General features: G+C 40.3%; 1 non-coding gene across 1 annotated transcript; it reads left to right on the top strand.

Moving 5' to 3' along the window:
• Positions 1–612: 612 nt before the first annotated feature.
• Trnap-agg lies at positions 613–684 on the top strand. The gene has a single exon. It is a non-coding gene; the product is annotated as a tRNA-Pro (tRNA).
• The last annotated feature ends 17,003 nt before the right edge of the window (positions 685–17,687 follow it).

Here is a 17,687-nt window from a genome sequence, read left to right as displayed (position 1 = left end):
TGACAAGCATCTCCTCTCCCCCAGTTTCCAACAACTTGATTTTTTATGATATCTTTATAATTTTTGCACCAGTGTCTCAAAAAACATTCATTTTTTCTTGAAAAAAAAAAGAAGAACGAACATTAGGTCGTCCCTTATTTTTCTAAAATGCGAAATGTTATAAGTTCGTCATTTTAAAGTGCTCGTTTTGGTAAGAAAAAAACAGGTAAAAATTTGAAGTCCGAACGTGGACGCTAAGTGGTCCCCCAACCACATTTTCAAAGAAATAATGTAACTAACTTTCTTAATTGTAGAAATTATATTATAAATGCTTCAGCAAAGTTCTAGACCATTCAATTTCAAGCAACTTAGCCGAAAAAAGTTTTTTTACCGATTTGGACCTTTTTTCCTTCGGTTACATAGGGTGGTCCGTACAAAACGGGGTTTCTGGCTCTAGCGTTTTAAATTCAAATATCTCATGAAAGTAGTCTATGAAACACTTTTAGAGCTTTACAAAATACGTAATTTGGTGAGTGTCGCTATGAATGGATATGGGTTATGAAATGGGTCCGCGTGGTCTGTTGGGATTTGAATTCTAAACTTGTAACCAACTCAGTTATTGGATCACCAAGTGGCTCGGTAGCTTAGTTGGTAAAGCGCTCGTCTAGGATACAAGAGTCCTGGGTTCAAATCCCAGCCAAGCACGTGGATTTTTTTTTTCATAATTTCACCCATAATTTGTCTATCTTTACCACGCGTAATGAGTTAATTAATTTATGTCATCTTTGATTGTGAATATCTCTGATTGGGGCAAATAAAAAAAATAAATTTTGACGGCATTCAAAAGACAACATGAAATTGTACATTATATTAAAATAATACATATGTGTTTTTTTTTGTAATTCTAATGAAATTCCCTGAAAAACAAAGGATTTTTAACAGAAAAACTTCAATATCTTTGAACAAAAATAGAAATCCTCAAAATGTTTGCATGAAAATTTGCGCTTTGTTAAGTCCTTAAAGTCGTTCATAGACTTCTGTATGATTTTATACTTTTTCCGTTCAGTTCTTAGCGGCAACTCGGACACACTTATAAAGTCTTGCCTTGTGAGAAAATATCTCTACTCGGTTGACTGAGGTTAAATCCACAGCACTGCGGACCGATATGGTAGTATACGTCACACAATCCAAATATTTAGATTGTAAATAAATGCTGATGACACAGGACGCCAAAGGACGAAGCCTGCGTGTCATCTGAAGTAGATCGCAAAAAAAAATTGGATATTTTTTCTTCATACTTTAAAAAATGGATGATTTCTCCTAATGGTTCCAAAATTCAACTGATAATATTCCCACATAAACCGAAAGTTCTTTATTTTAAACTTTCAAGTAGACATGTTGTCACGTTGAATGGGGTTCCAATAAATTGGCCAGATGAAGTTAAATATCTAGGGCTCATGCTAGATAAGAATTTAACTTTCAAAAATCACATTGAGGGCATTCAAGCCAAACTTAAACTGTCTCTAACTCGTTATTAATAGAAAATCAAAACTTTGTCTTAAGAACAAGCTATTGATATTCAAACGAATTTTCAGGCCAGCCATGTTGTATGCGGTATCAATATGAAATAGCTGTTGTAATACCAGGAAGAAAGCTCTGCAGAGAGTTCAAAATAAAATTTTTGAAATGATTCTGAGGCTTCCTCCCTTGTATAGCACCAATGAGTAACATATAATATCCAATGATGAAACATTGGAACAAATCTATCTATCTATCTTTAATCTTCTAGGACAATTCGCCTAATGTTGAACGGCTAAAAACCTCGCCTATTGTTGAACAGTCCGTGTATTTCTTATGGCGTGTTCAACAATTAGGGTAAAAGCACCGGTTTTGGCCAGCCTAAGAGAAAATGTCAATAAAAATTGAATGTATAAATGTGTCAAATGCAAGCTGTCAATCCATATTATGTGTGTAAAATATCAAAACTGAGCTAATACCATTTTTTCGTTTTGAAAATCTCGTTGGTCAATATAGGCCAACGGAAACAGTTTTCTCCAGAGATTTAATTTCGGTTCCTAAAGTGCCCTGGCCAAATTAGGTGTATGGGAGTTAAAATTATAAGGAAAATGATTTTTTTTTCTTATATTTTGAATCAATTTGGACGAGTAAATGAATGTAGCTCTATCATGTGAATGTGATCTACTTAACACAAAAGTTTTCATGCTGGTTGGCTATGTAAAACGGTGTATAATCCCCTATGGCCAGTGATGGAAAGTGGCGAACGCTTCATCTGAACTGGAACAAAAACAAAACCAAACGCTCCCGAGCGTCAGAGCGCTGGCTTACTTGCATCTGTCGACTCCCGAGTAACTGAAGCTAAAAGTGATTCGCGAACGTGTTCGGAGCTGCTCAGAGTCATATTGTGCTTTTGGGAAAAAAAAGCTGCTTACCCTCCGAGATTTATGGTTTTCAAGGGCTTTTGACTACAAACTAGTAGTTTACTGTCGATATGATGGTTATACAATTAATTTGTTTGTCAAAACCATAATAAATCACACCTTGCTCGGTTACTCGCGAGTAAACGCTCGCGAGCTTGTTGCTACTTCTTTTGACATGTTCTCCCGAGCAGACGGGTGCGGGCTTACTCACACCTAGCCAGATCCCGAGTCTGTGATGTTTGTTATGCGTTAGTATACACTCGTGAGCTGCTTCGTGATGCGAACTTTTCCAGCACTGCCTATGGCTACAACTGACGTACGGCCAAAACCGGTGCTTCTACCCTAGCGAGCATTTTTTCGTTCAACAATTGGCGAGTTATACACTGAGGCAAAAAAAAACTTAATAATTTCTTAAGGAATAATTATAATTTGGCGCCACAACGATTATTATTGAAATTTTTAAGTTTTACTTATGATTTTGGTGAAGAATTTTAGTAATCAATTTCATATGTCAATCAATGAAATTCGGAAATAAACGCAATAATAACTTAATTCCATTTATCAATCGCTAATAATATTAGCCTTTTATTTCAGGCGTGCTCAAAAGTTAACATGTTTTGATAACAAATGAAACAAATGAGCTGTATTCGATTAACTTGTAGCCAACATCGAAAGCGGAGCAGTTCTTCTAGCGATTGCTATGATAATGATTTCAAGTAATTCTTGTTAAAAAATTCAAAGCTCTCACTTATGAAACTTATGATTCCATTTTAGAAATGTTTAAGCGTGCAATGAAACCATAATTTGACTGGTTCATAAGTCTTGATTTATGGAAAACCTAAGTATTTTTGTCTCAGTGTACTATATAAATAAAAATGAAGTGGTGTTTGTATGTCACGAAATAACATTAAAACGGATAAACCGATTGACGTAAGTTTTTCACTGCTGCACTCGCCAAAGCATGCGACGTGATCTTGCGAGTATAAAGTGTGGAAAAATCTCCGGAATAATTGGGAATACGGGTGATGAATACAGTCAACCCTCCATGAGTCAATATTGAAGGGACCTTCGACTCATGGAAATATCGAGTCATGGAACAGCAATGCAATGGTAAGCTGTTTGAGGGCTGATTGGGCACGTCAGGAGTTAATCATCAATGTTAACTTCCTTTTCCCGATCAGCCTAGATAGCCGCGTAGTGTCGGTAGCGGTTGTTTCAATTGGCTAAGAATTAACACTACGGACTGCCTGTTCCGGTGGTAAAAGTCCACCTAACAGGTGACCCCTAATTCATGCGGCTTTAAGCTTACCGTGCCTAAGAATGAATGGTTAGGGGGGTCTAAATAAAACCTAATCGCAAACGGAGCCTGTGGAGTACCAGGGCGCCCTCTACAGTATTATGCCCTTCCTGTGCTACCCGGAGCAATGGTGCAGGTGACCTTGTGTTTCTCCGAGATAATCGGCTGCCCTTCTTAAGTCTCAAGCCTGAGGCTAAATAAGGGTGGGATTATTAATACGTTGTAACTTAGTTTAAATTTTCACCTCTATGGTTTCGCATTATGCGTATTACACAGTGTGTTCTGTGCTTTTCGCCTTTGGCGACTTTTAAGAGATACCGATCTGGATTTTTCTCTGCTGGTCTTTTTCGTTCTGAGATTGCGAAAAGCTTAATCCTGCCTAGTTTGGGTAGTGGCTACGGTTAGGATAGCTTAGTTAGACCAATCTTCAGCATAAAATATCAGCAACGATCAATCTTTGTAGACTCATGTAAATGGTACAGTTCAAATGACGCAAAAACCTTACTTTTGTGAACTTTTATCTAGGTAACCTTGTGGTCCCAGTTTTTGTTACTTTCATAAACATAAAATGGCAAACTCGCGTGCTATACCTCGTGCATGCGTGCTTGTAAATAGCGCTGACGTTGCTACACTCATTTCTGAGTTAACAACCAGAGATGTATGTGATGTCACAATTGATGTTTCTGTTGATGACCTCAATAGGAAATACGTATTTCGTTTTGTGGTGTATTTACCACATGATGAACCATCCCCAATGGATGATTTCAAACGAGTTGTCGTTCACTGCCTATGAAGAGGCCTTCTGCTGATTGTGGGCAGTGATGCTAATACTCATCACATCATCTGGAGCAGTTCAGCTATCAATTTGAGAAGCTCCAGTCTGATAAAGTGCTTAAGTAGTTCAAATCTTGAATTACTTATTTTAGGGAATCGCCCAACCTTCATGGTATCTGCTAGAGAAGAAGTGTTAGAAATGATGCTCTGCTCGAACAGAATCAGTCACAAGTTGACGAATTGGCATGTATCAGATGATGAATCATTATCTGATCATCGCTACATACACTGGGAATTTTTTGTGACCAAATTCCATGGATTCTCTCCGTCCATTGGAAATCCTAGTGATTCGGATGTTTCCACTTCCGGTGAGTTGGGACACCATTGTCCTTGCTTCGAGTGATCTCACAAGCTTGTTATCACATGTCGAACTCAAATTGAGGAACTGAATTCAGTCAACTCTGTAAACCTTGTATGGGTACCTGGCCATTCTTCCATCGTTGGAAATTAATTGGCTGATGAGCTAGCTCGCGATGGAGCATCGCATGACTCCATTGGCCCTGAGCCGCCTATTCCAACTTGCTGGGTGAAGCTTCAGATTAATTCTTGGGCGGCAACTCAGCACAAGCAATATTGGAATAGTTTGGAGTCGTGTCGTCAAACAAAATTGTACATTACTGAGCCATCTCCAAGGGTGGCGAAGTATTTAACAAATCTGTCAAAGCAGAATTGCAGTCTCTTGGTCAGAGCGTTGACAGGTCACTGCCGACTCAACTATCACATGGCAAATATTCAGCGTGCTGAATCATTTGTGTGTGATAGTTGTGACTCCGATTATGGAACTTCGTATCACCTGATATGTAACTGTCCAGTTTTTGCGCAAATGCGATTCCCATTACTTGGTAAACACTTATTAAGTGAAACTGAATTCAGAAGCCTGCATCTTCAGGACATTCTGTTATTCTTAACCTGCTGTGGTAATGAGCTATAGGCTCTCTTTACGCTCTTGCGTTTTGCAGTGCCCTTTTTAGGGCGCTGCTCGAACCCATTGTGGTATGGAGCTACATGCTCTCAATTCGCTTATGCGATCTTCCCTCTTCAAGGGACCCCACTCCTATTTCCTCCCATCTTTCCCTTCCCTTTCCTCTTCCATCGGGTAGATGATGAAATAGGCTCAAATATGGCGATGGCACAAATCTCCCAAATGGCGGGGAACGTGCCTCTGGAGCCGGCCTTCTGATACCTGATACCTGGTTCATAAGTCTTGATTTATGGAAAACCTAAGTATTTTTGTCTCAGTGTACTATATAAATAAAAATGAAGTGGTGTTTGTATGTCACGAAATAACATTAAAACGGATAAACCGATTGACGTAAGTTTTTCACTGCTGCACTCGCCAAAGCATGCGACGTGATCTTGCGAGTATAAAGTGTGGAAAAATCTCCGGAATAATTGGGAATACGGGTGATGAATACAGTCAACCCTCCATGAGTCAATATTGAAGGGACCTTCGACTCATGGAAATATCGAGTCATGGAACAGCAATGCAATGGTAAGCTGTTTGAGGGGACCATCATAGTAATCATAAAATTTGATCTTTAGTATGGTTCCATGAGTCGATATCGAGTAATGGAACATCGAGTCATGAAGGTTTAACTGTAATGTGTCATCTTGTATGGGAAATTACATGACGTTGTAGAACAGCCTACTTGATGGTGAGACGAAGTTTGCCGGGACCGCTAGTGTCAAATAAAATAATTCATAATTTCAGGCAAAAATCGTTGCAATCTTCTATTGCCACGATTAATGCGTTATATATTTAGGTTAAGTTAGGTTAAGTGCATTGAAAGCGTCTTTTTTCTCTCATAAGCAGGTGAAATCAACTCACCTGTAAAAATCTGAACTGATACGGCAAATGAAACGTAATATGTTGTTAACAAAATGTCACCAAATTAGGATGATAGGGTTGTCCAACACAGAACAATGTTTGGAATGATACTAATAAAGAATTTAAATAAAATGTTAAGGTAAATATTACTATCGGTGAATGTTTAATATGTATTGCAGTCATCTTCTAAATAATTGAAAGTATAACTGACAAGATAAAGTAACACTTTATGGGATATTCGAAATCTTACAGGAACAAGATAAGAATCAAAGCCGGCGTGACTAAACTTTTGATTATTTCAGTGTTAGGTGTTCGGGTTTTGTTAACAGGAACCATTCAATTCGAGGTGTTGGCCACCTCTCCCAGATTGAAAACCACTAGTTAACTCTGTGAGCCTACTGTAAGACAAACCTCGTTGCCCCCTTCGCCACTTTGTCCAAAGAGAAACTACACACAGGCAAATAACAACCATCCGAAGGCAATTTACTGATGCTCGGCAATGGGCTTGCAAGTCCTAGTTAGATGCTTCCATATCCGGTTATTCGAGAAAGACCAGGTATGCAATTGCAAAACTTTCCTCGCTCTCTGTCTCTCCGCATGGACGTTGAAAGTTAAGAAGAGTGGGAGGTATTTCGGCAGTGGCAAATGAAGTGGAACAACAAAACGAGCGTTAATGCTGGATTTTGCATAAATTCTTCAAACTTATCGGGGGATCGTCACAGCAGAATGTGGGCGGCTGGAATGGATTGTGTTGCCGCCGCTGTTCCGAGTTCCAAGGCTTCGCTGACGGAAATGGTAAATTAATGGCAGTTTCAGTTAACATAATACTGCGTTGCACATGGGATGGCTCATAAAATTTAAGTCATCTGCTCAGACATTAATTCTCCCTACATATCTAAATTAAGTGTTACTGAAATCCCATTTCACCTTAAAACGGTTTCCATATTGTAATCTGTTCTCTTTCTTGGTGTCAGTAAAAAGAGAATAATTTGAGAGCTTCATACATTGCCTACATTTAGGCGCTTCCCATCATTGATACTTACAGATCACTTGTATGCAAGTTTCATCGTTTTTCTGTAAGCGCGAGTAATCAGCAGCCCTGGATTGATCGGTTGTAGAAGATTGCCTTCATGGAAATGAAAATTTTGATCTATTCGTCACTAGTCAACAAAGACATTATGGTAAAATTATAATGGCAGCAGATCAGTACTTGAGTTTTGTTATCGACTGATTATTGAATTTATCTCTCTCATAGCTTGCATTTAGAATTTATAGTCCCATACCTCGCATGTCAGAAAAGCTTTTATGATTTAGTTATTTCAAAAAATGTACAAACAATTGAGTTACAATCAGGGTGTTCGGAGAACCATAAGCATATGAAAATCTCTGAATAAGATGGTCATTTTGATGTTTCAGAATGCAGTGCACTATTTTACATTTACATTTTCATAACGTACTCTTTCTGGTAATGCAATATATGAAAACCCCACTCGTGAATATGTGTCGATAAGGGATTGTTATTAAACCACGTGGTCTCATGCTAGAGGTTTCCAAACTCTTCCTTCATTATGTGATTCATGAACGACAATTGTTGATACCGTTTTGTCTCAAATATCGAACATGAATCAATTTCCATACACTTGTCTTTTTAACGCGATTGTTCAAGAAAAATACTCAAATTTCTTCACATGATGATCAATTATTCTATGATTTAAGCTAGCTGCAATTAAAAAAAAATGTTTAAAATCTATTCTTATCTTTAAAATCGTCATTGTTCGAAATATGAGTCATGTCAGAAATTTGATATAAAACGGTATACTTATTTCTTAAAAAAATAATACAAGACCATAAAATGAAATATCAATATCGCAACAGTCCCCTGTGTCCATCCAACCTTGTATCTAATAAAGATAATAACCTTCAACTGCAACTCCTATCACCATCATCATAATAAACCAATCGCAAACGTCATATGAGCAATCATGGAATCATTGCTGAAATGAAGCTGATCTGGGTGTTTGCTCGGTAATTAAGACAATTAGTCACGTTTTGCAAATATGTGCGGTTGGGGTGGTCGATGGGTTTAGTTTGTTGTATTGGCATTCTGCCACATTCTCTTGTTGGGCCGGCCGCCGTCCGTCCATTATTGGTAGCTAATCGATTAGGATCGATGTGGCGTTTGTTTACCATCAATTTCAATTAGGGTCTTTAATTGATGGGTGGTCATTTTTTGATGCGATACTTGATCCTGACTAACATTGGTGCCAAAAGGTGATGGATTTGGGCGCAAAATATTTGTCCCGGTTCTGTCAAATTGACATAATGATGATTCCTTGGTAATTTACTTTTTTTATTCTCGATATGGATTAGAAACGATGAGTAGTGTTTGATCTTTGGTGATGAAACAAGAATTCTTGCTTCGCTACACACACGACACACGACTTTAATTAATTAATTTGTCATTTCATTCATTTAGTTAACAACATGACACTGGATCAACAATTTTACGCTATAATACTCGATTCGTGCCCCCATGTCTCTATCCTTGGTTCTGCCCCACGCTTGCCAAATCGATATGCACTTGATCCGCCCACCTAGCTCGCTGCGCTTCACGCCTTCTTGTACCAACCGGATCGTGAGCGAACACCATCTTTGATGGGTTACTGTCCGGTATTCTTGCAACATGCCCTGCTCATCGTATCCTTTCAACTTTGGCCATTTTCTGGATACTAAGTTCGCCGTTGAGTTGGGCGAGCTCGTGGTTCATCCTTCGCCACCATACACCATTTTCCACCGCCTATGGTCGTCCTTAGCACCCGACGTTCGAAGACTTCAAGGGCTTGCAAATCCTCCTCGAGCATCGTCCACGTTTCATGCCCGAACTACCGCCCTCTGAGCGTTTTGTACATGGTACATTTGGTGTGAGTGTGATTTTTTTGATCGCAGCTTCTTGTGGAGGCCATAGTAGGCCCAACTACTACTGATGATACGCCTCCGTATTTCACGGCTAACGTTATTGTTAGCCATCATCAAGGATCCAAGGTAGAACAGGGACGAAAGTCTATCACTTTGCCGTAGTCCTGTAGTCCTCGGTGGGATCCGGACGAACTGGAATGATCTCCTGAAACCTTCACACAATTTTTCACACCTTCTATGGTCGCTCTTATCAGTCTCGTGAGCTTCGGTCGATACTATCGTATGCTGCTTTGAAATCGATGGTGATGCGTTTGGACCTGGTATTCACGACATTTTTGGAGGATTTGCCGTACAGTAAAGATCTGGTCCGTTGTTGATTGGCCGTCAACGAAGCCGGCTTGATAACTTCCCACGAACTCGTTTATCACAGGTGACATACGACGGAGGATTATCTGAGACAATACTTTGTAGGCCGCATTTAGAATGGTGATCGCTCGAAAGTATTCACAATCTAACTTCTCGCGTTTCTTGTTGTAGGAACATATAACACCTTCCTTCCACTCATCCGGTAGCTGTTCTGTTTCCCAGATTGTGCCTATCATCTGGTGCAGACAAATGGCCAGCCTTTCCGTGCCCATCTTTATGAGTTCATCTCCGATACCATCCTTACCAGCAGCTTTATTGTTCTAGAGCTGGTGAATGGCATCCTTAACCTCCCTCAAAGTGGGGGCATCACCTGCAGTACAGACGAAGGCATTTCCTCCGTTATCCCGTCCTTCATTGTCTGTGCTCTCAGTGCCATTCAGGTGTTCGTCGAAGTGTTGCTTCCACCTTTCGATCACCTCACGCTCGTCCATCAGAATGCTCCCATCCTTATCCCTGCACATCTCGGCTCGCGGCACGAAGCCGTTGCGGAATGCGTTGAGCTCCTAATAAAACATACGAGTTTCTTGAGACCGGCACAGCTGTTCCATCGCACTCCATCTCCTCCAGGCGGCGTTTTTTTTTCTCCCGAATGATGCGGGAGCCGTTTCCATCTATAACGTTCCACGTTCTGTCGGGTTCCTTGCTGCAGCATAACCGCCCGCGCCGCATTCCTCTTCTCCAGAATCTGGCTACATTCTCGTCGAACCAATAGTTCCTTCGACTCCGTCCCACTTACCGAACGTTGTTCTCACCCAGGTAACAATTTCAAGCTGTTCAAACCCATTTATAACTAATTCTATTCAGCCTTTGTTTGAGCAAAAGCTGTTGAGCAATTCTCGCTGAAACCAGGCCGCAATCGGCACCCATCGTTAGAATTCTAATTTTATGTCACTGATCGCTAGTTTTCGATAAAACTTAAGGGTGGTCCTTTCTGTTTTCTCAAATTGGTGGACCCCTTGTACGCCAGCTAGCTGAACAGTTTGCGAAAAAGCTCATTTTTTGATAAATCTTGGGTATTTCTTCACGGGATATGTCTCATATTTCGCTTGGAACACATAGCAAACTTAGTGGCATCGTATAGAGAAAGGATATAGCTTTCATTTAAACTTGAAAAAAATTTGGCGGCCATTTTGGATTTGGCCGCCATCTTGAATTTTGTTAGAAAAATCGGTTTTTCACCATTAGCGCACCGCTAGTTTTGAATTCTGAGATCACCATCAGAAAGCTGAGGAAAAATTGCGTAAGATAGGATACAGAAACTAGGTGAGCAATGGTATTTACCCTATCAAATGAACGATTTTCTAAATCATGTTCTACTATTTTGACGTATATGGCGAGTGCAATCAATGCAAACATATTTTTTTGCACAACAAAGATACAAGTTTTCAACCTTTGGTGTATTATTTGAGACAGATGAAGAATAGGAAAATTAATTTGAGTGAAAAAATCTGGCGGCCATCTTGGATTTTGACGCCATCTTGGTTTTAAGTAGTAGAATGAGTTTTCACCTTGTTAGCACTCAACATGTTGAATTTCAATGCTACCGTTACACTTATTCTTCTTCTTGTTCTTCTTTTTCCTCACGTTACGTCCCTACTACAGAGCCAGCCCTCCAGCTTAACTAGTTTTAAAAACTAATTATCAAATAGGATTTTTTAACGCTTATTCTTCGGCATATCTTCGAGTTGTAAAATTTCATTATTTCTTTCATTTATTTGGTCTAAAACCATTGATACAAATGAACAATCAGTTGAACAGCTGAGATAAGATAAGAAAGATAGAATCTGATTGTTTTTTTTTTTTAACGGAGGCCTTATAATTCAACATGATGACCACTGAGATGGTAAAAAATCATGCAACTAAAAACCAAGATGGCGTCGAAAGCCAAGATGGCCGCCAGTTTTTCTAACCTCGAAATTATACACCTGCGTTTCGGCATTACGTCCACATTAGAACAAAACCTGCTTCTCACCATTCAATTTCGCTATTTTTCACATGCATGTTGGGCGGTACTAAAAACGATACTTTATGGCTTAGAAAATCAAGGATGTTTTTTGCTTCAAAATTTAAGACTTTCATTATAAATTAATGCACTTTTGTCAATGTTTTACGTTAGAACTACAGATATTACCACAAGGCTTACTAATGTCCCGACACGCAATCTATAAACTTCATACAATGAACAACAATGCATAGGGTAAAAAAATGTTTGTTTAATACAATCAATGTTTTTTGACGGTCTTCATTTATTGAATTTATTTATTTATTATTACTGAATTCGAAGATATGTCGAAGAATTATTCTGTTGTCAGAAATCGCATTAAAAAAGAAAATTTCTGTTTAATAACCTGGATTTATAACTAATTAACCTGATTATCAGGCTTGGTTCCAGTAGGGACGTTACATCAGTAAAATGAAGAATAATAAGAAGAAGAGTATACCGTAATCCGGGGTAACATTGATCATTTTTCTGAATGTTTCTTCAATATTTCGTTTGAAAATGCAAATGTTGCAGGTTTTATATTTTTAAAACAAGTACTGCCACCCATAGCTCGAGACTATATACTGTATTTTGTTTATTGAAAGATTTAAGCATGTTAAAAAAATGTTTTAGGCGATTTTTTGATTTAGTTGATATGGGGTAACATTGATCATCTATATAAACAACGCTCGGTAATACTGAAAATGTCGTTACTTACTTAAATCATGGCCCCTGAAGCCGAATATGAAGGCCAAACGCTTACAAGTCATTTACTTTTTGAGTTATTTTAAAATTAAAAACACCTCGAACCTCGGAATACGCCTAAAGGTAGGCAATTTCCAAAGGGAATTTTACATTCTTAACAGTAATTCGGTAATGTTGCTTAATTGAGCATACTTATAAAAGTTTTGACAACGGAATCGTTTTCGGCGATGTCATTTTTAGTAAGAATCACATTTTCCTTGCTTATATCGTTTGCAGAACTTATGTGAGACATGAATTTTCGGTAGTGTCATCCTAACCAATCAAAATCATTATTTCGAAAAGTTGACAAATTTACGCATAAGGTAAACGCAATTTCCACAAAAATATTAACATTTATTAGCTTATGAATATAAGAAAGAGAAGCACCATTCATGATTTGGAAATGTTTCATAAATAAATGATAATACGAACTTTTGATGAGATGAGTCATTCCGATCAATGTTACCCCGCTGATCAATGATACCCCGGATTACGGTACGTAACCTTTTTTTATTGGTAGCCTCTAAATTCGACATGCTGAGAGCTATCAAGGTGAAAAATTAATTCTACTACCTAAAATCAAGATGGCGTCAAAATCCAAGATGGCCGCCAGATTTGTTCACTAAAAATAATATTCTTATTCTTTACTCGACTCGAATAAAACACCAAAGGTTGAAAACTTGTTTCTTTGTTGTACAAAAAATGATGTTTGTATTGATTGCACTCGCCATATACGCCAAAATCGTATAACATGATTTAGAAAATCGTTCATTTGATAGGGTAAATACCATTGCTCACCTAGTATCTGTAGCCTATCTTACGCAATTTTTCCTCAGCTTTCTGATGGTGATCTCAGAATTCAAAACTAGCGGTGCGCTAATGGTGAAAAACCGATATTTCTAACAAAATTCAAGATGGCGGCCAAATCCAAAATGGCCGCCAATTTTTTTTTCAAGTTTAAATGAAAGCTATATCCTTTCTCTATACGATGCCACTAAGTTTGCTATGTGTTCCAAGCGAAATATGAGACATATCCCGTGAAGAAATACCCAAGATTTATCAAAAAATGGGCTTTTTCGCAAACTGTTCAGCTAGCTGGCGTACGAGGGGTCCACCAATTTGAGAAAACAGAAAGGACCACCCTTAAGTTTTATCGAAAACTAGCGATCAGTGACATAAAATTGGAATTCTAACGATGGGTGCCGATGGCGGCCTGGTTTCAGCGAGAATTGCTCTGTTCATAGCCTGCATACACTATTGTTCAGCTGATAAACATCTGATTCTGGCAATTTTATTCAGCCTTAAGCTTCATGCGCTTATTCAACCCCTTTTCAATAACGATAATTCTATTTTAAGAACAGATGGCAGCCTTCGAAAGCTTAACAATCGCTTATTCATCCATTATTCAACAGTAAACCAAAAAATGTTAAAATATTTACAGGTTCATAGTATTGGATTTTATCAACGCAACTTACAATTTCAAACACATAGGGGAGATGTGTGCTGGAATTTTTAGAAATGAAGATTAGTAAATATTAACAATTGAGAATTGAACTGGGATCCACTGATTTATAACCACTTACTTTGACATCTGCTCCATATGAGACTGTGTGAGCATTATCAAAAGCAAGAGAATAACTTATTGACTAAGGGCTATGTTAAAGGTTGCATTGAGGCTGGAGAAGGGATATCAGTGCTATGCAAAAAACACTTAAGTTAGTGTTTTGTGTGTTGTGATTTTTGTTTTAAATTTCTCGATTCTCGATAGTTTTTAATTGCTGCTGTTTAATTGTTGTCAACGAAAGTTGGTAATGATTATGATTCCGTACAATTAAATGAAAATGTGATGAAGAAATCTTTGTGAGCGAGTGTATTGTTCTATCTTGTTGTTACTCAAGCTCATGGATGCCGAATTCAGGTGTTTTTTTTTTCGACAAACGCTAGGCCCGTGTGTGTTTAGGGCATGTCCACTGCTGGATGTAAAAATTTGTTGTTCGATGAGTTCGATGAAACAGTTTTTTAATAATTAATTTAGTGTTTTACCCAAACGTTGGTGTGTATATTTTTGTCAACACACAGCTGGACAATTTTTTGACAATGGCTGTTGATTTGATTAAAGCATTAAATAACCTTTAATCAATATCAACCATAATGGCTGAACAAAAGTTAAAATTGTAGATAGAAAATAGCTTGTTCAACTTGATATTCAGCTTTGAGTATACTGCTGAATAAGAATGTTTAATAAGCTTTTCTTCAAATTATTGTTCAGCTATCACGGTGTTCAGCCTTGTACACTATTAATCAGCCATTGTTCAGCAAATACTCTTGCTTTTCAGCTTTCCTTTTTACTTGGGCAGCGGCTTTGTTGATGGCTACTTTCACTGTTCTCCAGCAGGCCTCAAGAGGGGCTCCACACTAGGGCGGCCGTCGGTACCGTACGTTTTTAACGACGAAGAGTTTTGGGCGCAGTTTCACCATCACCAGATAATGATCAGAGTCGATGTTAGCGCCACGAAAAGTCCTGATGTCGATAATATCAGAGAAGTGCTGTCCATCAATCAGAACGTGGTCGATTTGCGATTCTGTCTGCTGTGGTGATCACCAGGTGTATCGGTATGGAAGGTTGTGCTGGAAGAAGGTGCTACGAATGGCCATATTCTTGGAGGCGGTGAAATCAATTAGTCATAAGCCGTTTTCGATCGTCAGTCGGTGGGCGCTGAACTTTCCAATCGTGGGTCTGATATCCTCCTCCTAGCCAACCCGAGCGTCTAGATCTCCTATGATGATTTTGACGTCGTGGCTTGGGCAGCTGTCGTACTCTCGGTTCGAGCTGCGCGTGAAAAGCCTCTTTATCATCATCAGTGCTTCCGGAGTGAGAGCTGTTTACGTTTGTTATGCTGAAGTTGAAGAACCGGCCTTTGAACTTCAACTTGCACATTCTCTCATTGATATAGATTAGAAACGATGAGTAATGTTTGATGATGAACAAGAATGCTTGCGTAGACCATGTCGCCTTTTCGGAAGACACGAGGAGTTGCGCAATGCTTCCGGTTGAACTGTTCATCCTGGCGTTGATTGAAGACCACTGGCTCGGGTTGGTCGCGGTGGAGGAGATCGAGAGGTGTCTTTATGTTGCGACCAAGCGATAACTAGAGAGGAGTCCTGCTATTCGGAACACGACTGGGAGTGGTTCGTTAGACCTGGATAAAAGTCTGAAGTGCTTCTGGGATGATTTTTCTCTCGTTTATTTTGCGCAATGACATCTTGAAGGTGTCCTGGCCATTGGACTGCGGTGGTACGGCAATGTTCGGAAATGTTGAATTCCGTTCTTCCTGTACAAAGCCGCGAACTGTTTCGATATGAATTGCGTACCGTTGTCGGAAAAATGACGTTGGGAACGCCAAAGCAGGCAAACAGCTCGTCGAGGAACTCGGTTTCTGCTGATGTTGTTGGGGATCGTCGGGTTTCGTGAAAGCGTCTTTTTTTTTCCCTTCTAAGCAATGGGGGGATAATCTGCTCAACAGACTTCGGACCAAGGTCCGGGAGTGTGGGGTTGGGGACCATTTACTACGTGCAAGCAGTAAACAGGACTACACCCCCGACCCACTAAACCATTTCCATTGCCGCCAAACCCTTCGTCTCTCCGGGACCACCAAGAAGGCATTGCTTCGGAGAGGGGCTATTGCAACTTCGCATCCTCCAGGTTAGCTGCGTAGCCATGCAGCAATGAACATCGATGACACGCTTATGGGGGTCCACCAAGGTAGCATGCTGGCGCATTGCCAGCTTCCCGGGTGGTCCTCACCTCCCGTTGTCCGCTGAAAGCGGGCAGGGTCGACCACTAAGCCCGCGCCCAGCTGCACCGCAGGTATCAAGAACTGATACTGCGGGCTTCGCAATTTGACCTACTGAAGACTCAGGCCCTATCAGCTAGCACCAGCTGGGATTGCTGACGAAGGGGCCTCCACCTGCCCCGAACAACCAGAGGCTCGTATCCACCCAGTAGGCCGTCGCCACGATAGCTGCGCTACCAGTATGTTCTCCCCGCGGCCACTTAATCGCTGTAAGGGTCGATTTCGACCGTAGGGCACCGGTATGACCTACGTAGCCGACTGCGAACCCTTGGACCACCTGTTGATTAGCGTCTGCACTAGTCACTCCTCGAGTCCTTTGGAGTTCCGAGACGATGTGGGTGATAGCCGATGAAACGTGCTCCACTATGAGAAAGTACAGACCGTTGATTGGGCCAGGGAGATTGAGCGAGCTGCCACGACTGTATTGGAATCTTGGACGGTGTCTTCGAATGTGTGGCACAGCTTGCACATTTCTTGACGAAACTAGCACTGTTGTCATCGACCTTCGGCCAGTACACGTGCAATAGCTTTCATCCGCTCCATTCCTGGATGTCCTCGGTGGAGTTGCTTGAAAATCTGCTGACGACATCTGTCCGGGATCACCAAACGAAGTATCATGATGCAGGGTGGAAGGAACGAAGCTAGAGTTTAGATCTTGAAAATGGCTTCCACCTTGGATGGATCTGTATGGAGACCGTTCTCATCTACGATGTGCGCCAGATACTTGACCTCCAACTGCGGAATGTTGCACTTTTCTTCCCTCAATACGAATCCATATGCATGAAGGCGTTGGACCAATGCGTTGAGAATCTTGTGGTGCTCCTCTTCGGTTTTGCTGTAAATGAAAATGTCGTCCAGAAACGTGTCCACTCCTTCGAGATCGACAACCATGCTGTTCATCAATTCCATCAGGAAGCGGTAGCGGGTAGTGGTTGGGCTCCAGAGCAGCATTCAGTCCGCTTGAATGATCAGCACAGATTCGAACTTTCCTTCACTACGACGATCGGTGCAGGCCACTAGGCGAAGTCAACTGTTGTGATGATTCCCAGCGATTGATGTCTGTCCAGCTCTGCATCAATCTTCTCCATGGACGTGAAAGGAACTGGGCGCTTCGGCTTGACAACGGGATTTGCATCGACCTTAAAATAGAGTCAGTCCTTCATTTTTTTTGCAGTGTCCGAGGCCTTGCTTGAAGACTTCGGGATACTCAGCTGTGTATCGTTGGATTTGATTGGCTTCACCTGGTTGTAGATTGCACATTGTTGGGTATCCCACAGCTTGAACAGCTCGATCCAGTCCAGACCAAATAAGTTGATGCATTTGTTGGTCACGTAGGAAGTTACGGTTTTGGTGACTCCTCCGAGCTTGATTGGGTATCGGAGCCCACCTA

This window comes from Aedes aegypti, chromosome 3 (genome assembly GCF_002204515.2).
Source record: "Aedes aegypti strain LVP_AGWG chromosome 3, AaegL5.0 Primary Assembly, whole genome shotgun sequence".
In the NCBI taxonomy this organism is placed as follows: domain Eukaryota; kingdom Metazoa; phylum Arthropoda; class Insecta; order Diptera; family Culicidae; genus Aedes; species Aedes aegypti.
Note: the sequence above shows the minus strand (reverse complement) of the source record. Positions and strands in the feature narration are given on the sequence as shown.